The following is a 16,330-nucleotide window of genomic DNA, read 5'->3' on the forward strand; positions in this document are numbered from 1 at the left end:
TCACCCGATCTTTATCAAATTTGGCACAGTCATTAACAGATATATTAAACTAGCAAATGTTTAATTTGAAAGCAATCGCGTTAAAAGTAACTTAGTTATTTACAAAAGTCACTGTTTTCGACCGATCGTTCCTATGGGAGCTATATGATATAGTCACCCGATCTTGATCAAACTTGGCACAGTCATTAACAGATATATTAAACTAGCAAATGTTTAATTTGAAAGCAATCGCATTAAAAGTAACGAAGTTATTTACAAAAGTCACTGTTTTCGACCGATCGTTCCTATTGGAGCTATATGATATAGTCATCCGATCTTGATCAAATTTGGCACAGTCATTAACAGATATATTAAACTAACAAATGTTTAATTTGAAACGAATCGCGTTAAAAGTAACGAAGTTATTTACAAAAGCTATATGATATAGTCACCCGATCTTTATCAAATTTGGCACAGTCATTAACAGATATATTAAACTAGCAAATGTTTAATTTGAAAGCAATCGCGTTAAAAGTAACTTAGTTATTTACAAAAGTCACTGTTTTCGACCGATCGTTCCTATGGGAGCTATATGATATAGACATCCGATCTTGATCAAATTTGGCACAATCGTATATAAGCGTAATAAACTCTCTAATATTAAGTTTCACGATAATTGCATAGAAAATAACGAAGTTATTACGAAAAGCCACTGTTCGTGACTTTGGGGTTTGTATGGGAGCTATATGATATAGTGGTCCGATCCGGCTGAGTCCGAGATATACAACGCCTGCAGTATATACAAGCCTACGTGCAAAATTTCAGCTCTGTAGCTCTTACGGTCTAGGAGGAGTTTGCGTTGATCCAGACGGACGGACGGACGGACATGGCTAGTTGAACTCGTCTCGTCGTGCTGATCAAGAATATATATACTTTGTATGGTCGGAGATGCTTCGTTCTATGCGTTGCAACTTGCAACTTTTTTGGTAACTCTTTCCTTACCTATTAGCCATCAATGTGGAAGAACGTTTTATCTAAAAAAGGCTTATGTTTGCGAAAGAATGGCCTACAATCATAGGAAATAACGAAGATATTGATCATAGTCACAGTTTTCCACCGATCGTTCCTATGGGAGCTATATGATATAGTCACCCGATCTTTATCAAATTTGGCACAGTCGTTTATAAGCGTAATAAACTCTCTAATATAAAGTTTCACGATAATAACATAGAAAATAACGAAGTTATTGAGAAAAGTCACTGTTCGTGACTTTGGGGTTTGTATGGGAGCTATATGATATAGTGGTCCGATCCGGCTGAATCCGAGATATACAACGCCTGCAGTATATACAAGCCTAGGTGCGAAATTTCAGCTCTGTAGCTCTTACGGTCTAGGAGGAGTTTGCGTTGATCCAGACGGACGGACCGACGGACGGACGGACATGGCTATTTGAACTCGTCTCGTCGTGCTGATCAAGAATATATATACTTTGTATGGTCGGAGATGCTTCGTTCTATGCGTTGCACACTTCTGACCAAAATTAATATACCCTTTTTGCAAGGGTATAAAAATTAAAAAAGGCACAATGATGGTAAACATAAACCCCCTTTTCACAGATATTCTAAACTGGTGTGAATACTCGGGAGCAAAACTATCTGTAAATAAATGCAAACACATGCACATTTGCAGGAAAAAGAAATGTAATTTTCAATTAAGCTCCCAAACTTACAACCTCAACACAAGTAATGCCATAAAAATCCTCGGTCTGGTTATAACAAAAAGATACAGATGGAAACAACACATAGACAACTTAACAGTCCAAATCTCACAAAGACTTAACATAATAAAATGGTTAGCTAACTAAAAATATAGTTGTGACATTAGATCACTAATAAATACAATTAAAGCTTTGATCATGTCAAAAATAGACTTTTGTTTACCTTTCTACGGCAATTGCCCTCATTCCTACAAAATAAAACTTAAATCCATATATCATGATGCATTGAGGAAAACCTTCGGAGCTTTTCGGTCTACTCCAACTAACAACCTTCTTTATGAAGCCGACCTTATGCCAATCGAGTCGAGATTTTCACTAGCAACAGCAAAACTGTATAAAACTCTAATGCTCGCATCAAACACAACTCTCCAAAAAGTGTTAAACAAACTAAAAAAATCAAAAAAAACACCCAGAATACCATCGATTCTGCATAACACCTTGAACTTCTGCAAACACAATGATCTATCGTTTACCCCAATAAGAAGTAGGAAATTATTAAAACCCCCATGGTCTCTCAGTAAAGAGTCAGTTAATCTCTCTCTTCACTATGCGACTAAGTCATCTACACCCCCCCATAATATATCGCAAAATGCTCCTTAGCCTCAAAGAGAGATATGATAGGTATAAGTTTATTTACACGGATGGATCAAAATCAATACAAGGAGTCTCATACAGCATCACAACTGAGTCAGACATAGTTAAAATGGCTTTGCTCCCATCCCACACCTCGAATTACACAGCGGAGGCAGCAGCTATACTGGCTGCCTGTAAATATGCACTAAGAGAAAAACAGCATTTTGCAATTTGTTCAGACTCACTGTCAGCAATACAGGCAGTAACCCAGGTCAACAACCAAAATCCGTACATCTCGCATATACGAGACATAGTAACTCACCAATACCCCAAAATAATTTTGATATGGGTACCAGGTCACACTGGCATTCAGGGCAATGAAACAGCGGACAGAGCCACAAAGATAGCTTACAGTGTCCCATATATAATTGAGCAAAACATTAACCACAAAGACACAACAAAGTACATAAAGGACATCATCCTTAAAAAATACAAAAGCACAGTTTGGAGGAATTCATCAGACCACTACAAGACGACTAATATGAACCAAACCTCGATAAGAGACTCACAAATAAAAATAGACAACAACGTTAAACGAACAGACATCACGAAATTTCTAAGAATACGATTTGGACACACAAAACTTACCCACGAATTCATATTCAAAACAACAATAAAAGTTAACAAAAGAAATGTAAATAATTATTAATTATACTGTATATACATATTTTACAACTAGCTTAAGGCCATAGAAGTTATAGCTAGCACATAGATTAGAGGTAATTTATAATTACCTACTAATCATAGTCTAAATAAATAAATAAATAATAATTACTAAACCTAATGAGTGCTAGAGCACTAGCTGCAAGGGCCTTCGACTCGTAAATTGGTTCTCATATTTTTACAGGATATTCTCTACAGAAGGATTATTTAAAAGGTTGGAGGGTGTTATGGTACCGAAATGGGAGACCTAATGCTCTACAAGGAAAGGCAGGAGTTCCGGATGTGTTCTGCTGTTAGGTTTTCCTGGCATAGTGGGCAGGGGGGTCGAGTCGTGCCCTTGATAAGGTGTACGTGACTGCACTCTGTGTGCCCGATGCACAGGCGGATGAAGGTTCCGCAAGCTCGACGATGGCGGTTGGCAAAGAACACGATTTTGAGTATCTTTGGTTGATCGTTTGGGAACTCTGATTGAAAAGGCTCCACAAAGACTGATTTTTTTCGTCCAGGTGTCCCCGAAAATGGTTTCTTGGTCCTTGGTGTTAATTGGAGTAAAAAGGGGAGTAACAGCGAGCCTCATTTCGCCCGGAATCCCCGTGTGGCTGAGGGTCCAGAATATGGCTATCTTTTTTTTTTGGTGCATAATGGCTAGGCTCCGTATTTCTTCGGTTGTAGAATCGCGTTGTTCCCAGTTCCGTATGGCTGATATTGTAGAGACTGTCAACGACGGCGAAGAAGGTTGCATCAGTTGTTTTGGACCCCTCTGTGTAAAGCCAAGCTTTATTCCCGAGTTTGTCTTTTTCGCATAGAAATCGAGACAGGAATTTTGGACTGCCGCAGTTATGTAGACTAAAGTTGACAGTGGGTTTATTGTAGGACCAATATTTTTTTTTTTTCACATTTCTTACTTAGTTTTTTTTATTTAAACTTAAAAAAAAACGATGACAAATTGTTATCCAGGTGAATGCTTAGAAACGCAGCTTCTGGAAGAACCACTTGTTCTTGCCCTCCTTGTACACGGACTCGAACTTGACGCGGGTCTGGAAACGGTGAGTCTTGCGCTTGACGGGATCCTTCAGATCCTTGGGCGACAGCTTCTCGAAACTGATGTCATGAGCCGTATAACGGGTGGGCATCAGATGGTTGTAGTTCAGGCTCCTGAGGAAAGGCTTGATCTTGGACTTCTTCTTCAACTTGTTCTTGCCCATCTTCTTGGTGACCTTACGTGGGTATCTGTCGATACCGGCTACCAGAGCGTGACCGAATGGTTTCTCCGGTGTGCCATCATCAGAGGTCTTGACAATGATGGCTTTGCGGCCAGCGTAACGTCCGCTATTCATAATTTTCCTCATCTTGAAGGAGGTCTGTTCGTTGACCGGAAAAGAAAGAGGTTTGGTGGTTTGATGGGTTTAATAGATAAACTCTATTGCCTCGGATAAACAGGTATTATTTAGCAAAACAACTTCCCTGTTTTTCTTTCGTATGCAAAATACAGACATATTTTGTAAACTTGTTGTGTTGAGTAATGTAGAAAGAAGAATCTAGTGAAAACTTTGTGAGTTTATAATAAAAATTGCTCTTATTTGATAATCCACATTATTTATTTCTAATTGTTGCAAATATACATATGTATGTATCGATGGAAATTCAGTTTCTCGGTATATCGATTAGAGTTTCTCGATATTATATCGATATCTTAAGATTGCCACATTGAGCCAGCGCCAGCACAGTCAGTGCCTGTGGCAATCGAAAAAGCTAGATATTGGATTTCGGCGTAAAAGTCGTCATTAAACGATCACATACCAATTTTACAGTTAGAATATGAAAAAAAAAACGGTCAAAACCAATTCCCAAAGATTTTGATTTTTAGACTTTTTAAGGAACTGCAAAATTTCATTGCGATCGACAAAATTACCTTTGCCGGTTGAAATAAAATAAATTTGTGGATTATTTCAGCGGTGTGTAAACGAAAGTATCGATGACACCTGAAAGTATCGATAGCTGGTCAGCACGATACTGCCTAACAATCGATGGATTACCACCTTTATTTTTATTTTCATCAAGTTGCCATGGAGAAATCTGTTTCAGAAACCCTATAAATACGGGGACAACTCGCATGTTTTCTCATTCGGTTACTTCCTTCTGTTCGGACAACAACTGAATCAACTTTTCCTTATTTTTACAAAGATTTAAAATGATCTATTTTAAAATTGATTGTTTTCCCATTTAAAAATATTTTAACCTTGTACCATTGGGACTACTTTTGAGTAAAATAATTTTCCTTAGTCGTAAATTATAATTCTTAATGTGAAGGCCTGTAAGCATCATACAATCCGTGCGGTTCAGATCCAGCGGCATCGCTAGAAGTGTCTCCTTTCACGTGCTGCACATTGCTTTGGCTGTACGGCAGGTGGTAATGATTTTCCATCGTTTTTTTGTCGCATTGCTAGCAGCGATTTCAAGTTGATAGCGAACCTAGGGAGGTTTGAATTGATTCTATATTGTATTTTTCGCATACTGTTTTATTTTCATCGCCCTATGATCTATTCAATTTTCATCACTTTCCGGAAGCTTTACAAATTCTATATTACGCTCGGGGCAAAATTTTCCGTTTCAAATGTCTAGTAGTTGTGCAAACATCCTAGCAGGCTACCCGATTTCATAACGCTCTGCCCTATTTATAGCTGTCTCCATATGGATTGTCAAACAGAATACCTCAGCTTTTCGCTGTTGGGTGGGCTAATCCAATGGACGATCTTAAAAAGGAACCATTTAGACATTGTTTTTGCCTTGTAAGAATTCATTTAAAGCCTTTTCTCTTTCTTGGTCTGGTTGTAAGATAGAACATTATGTTGACTACGGAGCCGTTGCAGTTAGTTTAGAGGCACCCATTTCCTTTTTTGGGGTGTATCTTATCCCGTCTAATATTATGACATCTGATCGTTTTTCCAATGTGTATTTTTCGCATACTGTTTTATTTTCATCGCCCTATGATCTATTCAATTTTCATCACTTTCCGGAAGCTTTACAAATTCTATATTACGCTCGGGGCTAAAATTTTCCGTTTCAAATGTCTAGTAGTTGTGCAAACATCCTAGCAGGCTACCCGATTTCATAACGCTCTGCCCTATTTATAGCTGTCTCCATATGGATTGTCAAACAGAATACCTCAGCTTTTCGCTGTTGGGTGGGCTAATCCAATGGACGATCTTAAAAAGGAACCGTTTAGACATTGTTTTTGCCTTGTTAAAATTCATTTAAAGCCTTTAAAGTCCTGCTCCTGTGTGGAATAAAACGTCTTATATAAATTAAGAAGTGAAATACGGGAAATGTCTTGTCGAGGGTTAATTTTCTTTCACGCTAAAAACACGACTTAGTGACTTCAATGTCACATACATTATTTTCCGCAAAAATAGTATTAATTTTGTTTTTCCATTGCCTAGTTTAAAGTGGCTATTAATACTTTTCGAATTATACAATAAAATTATCAATCAGTTTAATTATTAAAATGTTTTCTATGGAGTGTGCTTTAAAAAATATCAATTTTCCGAAATCTCCTGACAACAGAACTAATGCTTAACCGAACAGTCTTTGTCATTGAAGGTCTTCACTGTTTCGTTTAAGGCGTCTAATGAGTGTTTGGACGCCACATCCCAAATAATTTTCCTGCATTTTCAACGTGCTGTATTTAAGTGCAGAATACGCCTTTCTCCTTTTAAAAAGTAACCGCCATTTCGATGTTGCCTTGCGATCGTATTTTAGCAAGAATGAGGGATATTAAGTGGGTTTTTCCTGTTCAACCAGGTGCATCTACATACATATGTATGTTCTGATATATGCTTTTGTACTTAAAACATACATATGTACATAGAATATAGCGCTTTAAAACATAACCGACACTAGCGCCACCTAGCGGGGTAGAATATAGAATATAATGGTCTTTTACAAATGTACACAAGGATTGATTTGTGTTCTTTATAACTGAAGGAGTAAAATCCGACAAAAATCGCGACTTGGTGACTTATCCGTCACATAAGACCATAAAGCCAACCAGTGAAAGCAAGTACATTACATTCCAGTACTCATATTAGTTTAAAGTTTGTTCTCCTATTGTCTAGTTTAAAGTGGGCATACTTTGAGGATTGGCTATCTTCATTTGCATCCTGTAAGGTAATTTCGGGACTCTTTTCTCAATGAAATGTTTGGGTTACATTTCACCTTGGCGTTTTTATATACGTGTAAAATGAATGTACACCTACATTGTACATTTATGTAGAAATATCCGTCGATTTGTGGGTAGTTCCTACATGCCCCCTTCGCCCCCAAGTTTTGTGCCACAATTAATTTTACCCATATAGTATTTCAACCGCCACGCCCACCAAAAGAGCAAAAAGAAACACCGATGTTTGCCTTTGATGTTAGAGACACCATTCCAGCAGATACATAAATGAGTCCCCGGGGCGCATTTAGAATGCTCAATCACCAATACCCAAACAAAATAAAGAAAAATGAAATAAATATTCCTGATTGTAATGGCAGACATCTTCATAATGCCTATCGGGCGTATTTGCCATACCATTTGGCAAAACAATTTTAATTGATTTCTTGTACTTTGTTTCGCATTGTGTCTGGCTCGATAATTAAAAGGACTACAAGTACGTGCCTTGTTTGGCCTGGTTAACTTTTTCTGCATTTGGCTGTGGCGAAAGGTAAATTACATTAATTTAATTGGAAGACTGAGTTCAAATCAAGCGTTGTGGCAATTTAATTTTACATAAAATTTAAAGACATATGTAAACATATAACGAATTTTGGAACTTTTGCCCTGAATTTGGGTGCTTTTATGAAGCTTCAAGTATGAGTTGGAACGTAAAATTAACGTGAACATGGACATCTACAGCCCTGATGATGTAGAAGACGCAACCTCAATCTTCATGAGAACTGGTCAATCAATGCCCACCAAGACGAACTGCTTGTAATACCAAAAACTCCAACTAAGGACTCAGCAGGATGTTGCAGTTGCTCTAGTCAGCAGAAAGATTAAGCCTTTTAACTTTGAGCGGGTGTAGCGCTGCAAGAGATCAAACAACAAGTTAAAAATGCTCCAATTACCATGGTCCCAGACAAAAAATCATTCTGAAGTCGTTGGATGCAGACCAATTAGTCTGCTCTCAGCGTTGGACGGGAGTCATCCTCAATTCTACATATAATAAATCTTGAATCTTTAACTCAGACCAATCCGAAGTGTACGGAGCACCTAAGAAACTCCATAATGTAGAAAATTTCGCCCTGAATGCCATGGAGCTTCATTTATGCTGAAATTCACAATACTGCAGCTTTTGATAGTTCAGAGTTGTTGTCGATAATATGTATGTATGTATGTATGTATGTATGTACATATATGTATGTTGTATATGTGCAAATGTATATAACAAGTAACTGGTTTGGATGAAAATTATGTGCAGTTCTGACCAGAAGTTAAGTTTAACGGACCTTTGTCCTGCAGAGGCATCACAATAACATGCGCTTGTCGTTCAAAATACGAAAAATCAACGGAAAATATTTAATTTTGAAAACAACCAATGTAGCTGAGTACATAGTGTACATAGTGCTATCGATAATTTATGACCTTACGTATTTACGTAAGTCGTCATGTATCGATCGGTGAGATATCGGCTTAAAGCTCAGCCCTAGATTAAAGAATATAAAAGAAAAGATAATTGGCGAAAGGAAAATTAAAAAAATTAAAACGCGTGGCCTCGTTATTTCTTAATTCATCTACCAAAGGAGACAGAGGTGCTGCAATCTTCAGCGTGTAACGTGCAAGGAAAAAAAACCCTTTCGATTGAATCCTTAATAGGATTGCCCAATAAAACCCAGAACTTGCTTTTAATATACAGCTGCGAGCAAAAAAATAGTAGTGCCCTCGTTCACTTTGATCAACACATAGAAACTAACTAAACTTTTTGGTACACATTTACTACTCTGATAGTAAATGTTTATTTTATAAACAAAAACGAGCATTCCACATTCATTACTTGAAAATAATGATGATTTTGTGAAAATGATGACTATTTGGGGCGAGCAAAATAATAGTAGTGAATATTTTGGAGATTAAAATAATTCAAATATTGTTAAATTAAAGATACATTTATTATTAACTAATTAATATTTAGTAGCATGACCCTTATTGGCAAGTACAGCTGCGCAGCGACGTGGCATGGAGTCTACCAATACTTGGGACCTTTCAGGTTTTATTGCCATTTATGTCCGCTGTACAACTGACCAAAGATCCTCTTTGGTTGTTGGTTTTGCTGCAGCTACTCCCTTCTTTACGTCGCACCACAAATTTTCGATCGGGCGACTGTGCGGGCCACTCTATTAAGTCGACCCCTGCCTTTTGAAAACAAGCTTTTGCCACTTTGCTTGTATGTTTGGGATCATTATCCTGTTGGAAGACCCAACGAAGTGGCATCTCCTCCTCGGCATAGGGCAGCATTACTTGCTCAATGATTTGAACATATAGATGCTTGTCGATGATGCCTTTGATGCGGTATATAGGCCCGACACCGTAATACGAAAAGCAGCCCCACACCATGACACTGCATTGTCTTAGTGGTGTATTGCGGATTGTATTCGGTGTTTTTCGGTCGGCGAACATACAGTCGAGATCCCTTCCCTCCAAACAAAACAACTTTCGACTCATCCGACCACAGTATGTTGCGCCACTTCTCCTTCGGCCAATTTATGTGGGATTTCGAATATTGAATCCGTTGTTGGATGTTCTTTTTTAAGAGAGCCACTTCAAGTTCCTTGTGGATCTCTACAGCAGATGCGAAAGGACGAGTGTTTGAAGCTCGCACTATTCTTTTTTCCAATTTAGGCGAAATTTTACGCTTTCGGCCGCGGGTTTCTGCTGTATTTTCATCTTTTAGAGCATTTCGAGCATTTCGTGAGCACTTTAGCAAATCTTGAATTTCTTTATATGTCTTGCCCTCGGATATGAGGTTTCTGATTTGAATCCTCTTCTCAAGGGAAGTGTGCTTACCCTGGCCCATTATAGCTTGAAAATGTATTTACATAATATTTTTATAATAGATTTTATATTGCGAATACTAAACAGATGAAATAAAGTGCAGAGAACCAACTTACCAGCAGCAATTTGCGTTCTTTGCGATGGTACAGTATTCACTACTATTATTTTGCTCGTGCCAAATTTGGCATTTAGGCTTAAAATTGAATTTGCAATGAAGTGGAGGCACAAAGTGAGGTTATAATGAGTTGAACACGTGACATACATTTCAGATAGCGGTACTTAGCAGTGTTAGTCAGATCAGAATATTGTCTGGCAAGTTATCGGAATAAGTGTTGGCGGGTGATGTGCACTACTATTTTTTTGCTCGCGACTGTATGTAGTATCCTGCTCTCCATACATATGTATATACATATATAGTTACATATTTGACGTGTAGCTAATTAACCTGTTCCTACTAGGGACTGGCACCACAAGTGTGTAGCAGATAACCCATGAGCGGTAGGGCCGCCAACGTGTACGGAACGAAAAAGTCGCAACGCATTGGCATGGCCTAGGGACATTCAACGACAATGTTCCTGTAACATCCTATATTTATGAGAGAAATCAAAGGCTTCTGACTACCTTAAATCATCTTATCTATTTTAAAACAGCCTCCGCTTCGAAAGATTTTTCGCCGCTGGACTAAAACTGTAATCATTAATTGATTCAGATTATACGTTTTTGGAGCGTTTGAATATGTTGGACATTTGTGCTATTGCCAATACTTGAATTTATTAGGAAATTTACCATCTCATATTTATTTTTACTCTTTTCTCTCTCGGCATCAGATTGATTTGATTTGATTTTTGAAAATTTGGTTTTTGTAACCTAATCTCAGGATAACAAGATAATTGTTGCATTGTTACATTTTGAAATTGAGGATAAAATCCAAACTTCCGATCAGTATTTAGTTTACGACTTTAAAGCCCAAAACAAATTAAGTAATCATTAAACTGCAATTTAGTACTAATCCTAATTTAGGTACCTCCGGGCATTATCTTCAATCATTTTGAATAATATTAAGTTAGTTTGTTCCCCACAGAGATATGAAGAATAAATTATATTAGGAAATGAATCCTGCCTTGGCCATTAGTTTAGAAGTTAATAAAATATTGTTTCTTGGAATGGACTCCATGGGAACCATGCAACCGACTAAGAAATAAAAAAAAAACCTTAAGACATGTTGGAGGGATCCTCATTTCAGACGTGGCCCGAGGGATCATGGTAGGGTGGGCGCTCACATGATAGACCAATAGGCTATCATGAATTAAACTAACATGTGTGCATTTACCATCTCATATTTATTTTTAATCTTTTCTCTCCCGGCATCAGATTGATTTGATTTGATTTTTGAAAATTTGGTTTTTGTAACCTAATCTCAGGATAACAAGATAATTGTTGCATTGTTACATTTTGAAATTGAGGATAAAATCCAAACTTCCGATCAGTATTTAGTTTACGACTTTAAAGCCCAAAACAAATTAAGTAATCATTAAACTGCAATTTAGTACTAATCCTAATTTAGGTACCTCCGGGCATTATCTTCAATCATTTTGAATAATATTAAGTTAGTTTGTTCCCCACAGAGATATGAAGAATAAATTAAATTAGGAAATGAATCCTGCCTTGGCCATTAGTTTAGAAGTTAATAAAATATTGTTTCTTGGAATGGACTCCATGGGAACCATGCAACCGACTAAGAAATAAAAAAAAAACCTTAAGACATGTTGGAGGGATCCTCATTTCAGACGTGGCCCGAGGGATCATGGTAGGGTGGGCGCTCACATGATAGACCAATAGGCTATCATGAATTAAACTAACATGTGTGCATTTACCATCTCATATTTATTTTTAATCTTTTCTCTCCCGGCATCAGATTGATTTGATTTGATTTTTGAAAATTTGGTTTTTGTAACCTAATCTCAGGATAACAAGATAATTGTTGCATTGTTACATTTTGAAATTGAGGATAAAATCCAAACTTCCGATCAGTATTTAGTTTACGACTTTAAAGCCCAAAACAAATTAAGTAATCATTAAACTGCAATTTAGTACTAATCCTAATTTAGGTACCTCCGGGCATTATCTTCAATCATTTTGAATAATATTAAGTTAGTTTGTTCCCCACAGAGATATGAAGAATAAATTAAATTAGGAAATGAATCCTGCCTTGGTCATTAGTTTAGAAGTTAATAAAATATTGTTTCTTGGAATGGACTCCATGGGAACTATGCAACCGACTAAGAAATAAAAAAAAACCTTAAGACATGTTGGAGGGATCCTCATTTCAGACGTGGCCCGAGGGATCATGGTAGGGTGGGCGCTCACATGATAGACCAATAGGCTATCATGAATTAAACCAACATGTGTGCATCTTGATACTACATAGTTTAACGTGTTCCTGTTCCTTTTCGCCGCAAAACCTGTAACGTGCGTCGAATGTGAGTAACTAGTTCTGGCTAATCTCTACCGTGTAACCCACTCCCAACAGACGTGACCCTAAACGAAACTATTACGTTCGCGGCCAGCACTACAACCGAACAACATCAACACTCCTTGTGAGATTCAACGTTACATGCTACAAACTAAAGTTCCAGTCCCATACCACCATGATCAAGCTGTCACCACACAACAAAGTAATAATATACAATGTTATACTAAGCCACATATGAAAATATACAGTGCAAATCTATGGAATTGCGGCTAAAATAAATTCGAAGAAGATTAGTGTGAATAAATCCAACGCACCTGAAAGAAAATTAACCCTCGACGAGACATTTCCCGTATTTCACTTCTTAATTTATATAAGAGGTTTTATTCCACACAGGAGCAGGAAAAGGCTTTAAATGAGTTCTTACAAGGCAAAAACAATGTCTGTCCTTTTTAAGATCGTCCATTGGATTTGCCCACCCAACAGCGAAAGGCTGAGGTATTCTGTAGAGCGTTATGAAATCGGGTAGTCTGCTAGGATGTTTGCACAACTACTGAACATTTGAAACGGAAAATTTAGCCCCGAGCGCAATATAGAATCAATTAAAACATCCCTAGGTTCGCTATCAACTTGAAATCGCTGCTAGCAATGCGACAAAAAAACGATGGAAAATCATTACCACCTGCCCTACAGCCAAAGCAATGTGCAGCACGTGAAAGGAGACACTTCTAGCGATGCCGCTGGATCTGAACCGCACGGATTGTATGATGCTTACAGGCCTTCACATTAAGAATTATAATTTACGACTAAGGAAAATTATTTTACTCAAAAGTAGTCCCAATGGTACAAGGTTAAAATATTTTTAAATGGGAAAACAATCAATTTTAAAATAGATCATTTTAAATCTTTGTAAAAATAAGGAAAAGTTGATTCAGTTGTTGTCCGAACAGAAGGAAGTAACCGAATGAGAAAACATGCGAGTTGTCCCCGTATTTATAGGGTTTCTGAAACAGATTTCTCCATGGCAACTTGATGAAAATAAAAATAAAGGTGGTAATCCATCGATTGTTAGGCAGTATCGTGCTGACCAGCTATCGATACTTTCAGGTGTCATCGATACTTTCGTTTACACACCGCTGAAATAATCCACAAATTTATTTTATTTCAGCCTGCAAAGGTAATTTTGTCGATCGCAATGAAATTTTGCAGTTCCTTAAAAAGTCTAAAAATCAAAATCTTTGGGAATTGGTTTTGACCGTTTTTTTTTCATATTCTAACTGTAAAATTGGTATGTGATCGTTTAATGACGACTTTTACGCCGAAATCCAATATCTAGCTTTTTCGATTGCCACAGGCACTGACTGTGCTGGCGCTGGCTCAATGTGGCAATCTTAAGATATCGATATAATATCGAGAAACTCTAATCGATATACCGAGAAACTGAATTTCCATCGATACATACATACATATGTACATATATTTGCAACAATTAGAAATAAATAATGTGGATTATCAAATAAGAGCAATTTTTATTACAAACTCACAAAGTTTTCACTAGATTCTTCTTTCTACATTACTCAACACAACAAGTTTACAAAATATGTCTGTATTTTGCATACGAAAGAAAAACAGGGAAGTTGTTTTGCTAAATAATACCTGTTTATCCGAGGCAATAGAGTTTATCTATTAAACCCATCAAACCACCAAACCTCTTTCTTTTCCGGTCAACGAACAGACCTCCTTCAAGATGAGGAAAATTATGAATAGCGGACGTTACGCTGGCCGCAAAGCCATCATTGTCAAGACCTCTGATGATGGCACACCGGAGAAACCATTCGGTCACGCTCTGGTAGCCGGTATCGACAGATACCCACGTAAGGTCACCAAGAAGATGGGCAAGAACAAGTTGAAGAAGAAGTCCAAGATCAAGCCTTTCCTCAGGAGCCTGAACTACAACCATCTGATGCCCACCCGTTATACGGCTCATGACATCAGTTTCGAGAAGCTGTCGCCCAAGGATCTGAAGGATCCCGTCAAGCGCAAGACTCACCGTTTCCAGACCCGCGTCAAGTTCGAGTCCGTGTACAAGGAGGGCAAGAACAAGTGGTTCTTCCAGAAGCTGCGTTTCTAAGCATTCACCTGGATAACAATTTGTCGTCGTTTTTTTTAAGTTTAAATAAAAAAAACTAAGTAAGAGTGGGCAAATCCAATGTACGATGTTCTTAAAAAGGAACCATTCAGACATTGTTTTTGCCTTGTAAGAATTCATTTAAAGCCTTTAAAGTCCTGCTCCTGTGTGGAATAAAACGTCTTATGTATATAAATTAAGAAGTAAAATACGGAAAATGTCTCGTCGAGGGTTAATTTTCTCGCTCTACCCTATTTATAACTGTCTCCATATGGATTGTCAAACAGAATACCTCAGCTTTTCGCTGTTGGGTGGGCAAATCCAATGTACGATCTTAAAAAGGAACCATTCAGACATTGTTTTTGCCTTGTAAGAATTCATTTAAAGCCTTTTCCTGCTCCTGTGTGGAATAAAACGTCTTATGTATATAAATTAAGAAGTAAAATACGGAAAATGTCTCGTCGAGGGTTAATTTTCTCGCTCTACCCTATTTATAACTGTCTCCATATGGATTGTCAAACAGAATACCTCAGCTTTTCGCTGTTGGGTGGGCAAATCCAATGTACGATCTTAAAAAGGAACCATTCAGACATTGTTTTTGCCTTGTAAGAATTCATTTAAAGCCTTTTCCTGCTCCTGTGTGGAATAAAACGTCTTATGTATATAAATTAAGAAGTAAAATACGGAAAATGTCTCGTCGAGGGTGCTCTGAATAATAGGAGCTTTTGCTAAATCTCGGATATAAGAAGTCTGCTGAGTGTTTTACTATCTAAATATTATTATCATATGATAATCAATATTGAATTTTAGATATTGATTTTATAATTTTACAGAAAAGACCAGAGAAGTTATTGTAATGATCAAAAGTGTATACAAAAAATATTTGTAGCAAATTCCTGGAATGTATCTAATGGATATTGTTTTTGTTTAAATACAAAAAAAAAAAGAAGTTTTTACTTTGCCATATGCTGCAAAAAATAAATAAGTTGTAAAGAAAAGATATAAAAAAAGAAACACAGACACATAAACAGCGCTCTAGGAGACGGCAAGCTGGTCCTTTTGAATGAATGTCTTGTTTCAATGTACATAGATGTTCGTACCTTCCGTGTGTTACCTGTACAGTTAGTAATTCATTTTTAATATTTTCCTTATGCATATTTGCATGAGTCAGTGCTGTTTGTCTGTCACTCAACGTTTCTGGATAGCCTTGCGTATGTTATTTTCCTCAACTTCAACTCGAATATGCCATTACGCACCTGTGTGTGCGTATGCGTATCAGTGTGCGTGTGTGTGTGTGTGTGTGTGTGTGTGTGTGGTAGGAAGAGGGCGGGTAGACAAACGTTTCTTCTTCATCTGCTTCTTTTTCGTCGCCTTTGGCAATATTGTCATATTTCCCGAGATAACAACCAAGCGGCAGATGGACAACTCGACAGCTAGACTGCCAGCGCCATACACGAATATCCTTCTCCTTACATTTCAGTGTGTTGGTATGGCTGGATGTCGATGTCGATGGCTATGGAGATGTATGTATGTATGCAAGTAGATGGCGATGATGACGACGATGACGATGCCACTGCTTCTGACTTTAACATCTTCCGTTGGGTAATGTTTTTCCCCATGCCCCCCTCTCTACACTCTTCGTGTTTC

At 37.5% G+C, this 16,330-nt stretch overlaps 2 pseudogenes; one reads left to right on the forward strand and one right to left on the reverse strand.

The window, feature by feature from the left end:
• Nucleotides 1–3,952: 3,952 nt before the first annotated feature.
• Nucleotides 3,953–4,416, reverse strand: LOC137579871 (large ribosomal subunit protein eL27 pseudogene; annotated as a pseudogene).
• A 9,871-nt stretch (nucleotides 4,417–14,287) lies between these two features.
• On the forward strand, nucleotides 14,288–14,751 carry LOC137579876 (large ribosomal subunit protein eL27 pseudogene; annotated as a pseudogene).
• Nucleotides 14,752–16,330: the final 1,579 nt, after the last annotated feature.

Source organism: Drosophila tropicalis, unplaced genomic scaffold (genome assembly GCF_018151085.1).
Source record: "Drosophila tropicalis isolate 14030-0801.00 unplaced genomic scaffold, ASM1815108v1 contig_805, whole genome shotgun sequence".
In the NCBI taxonomy this organism is placed as follows: domain Eukaryota; kingdom Metazoa; phylum Arthropoda; class Insecta; order Diptera; family Drosophilidae; genus Drosophila; species Drosophila tropicalis.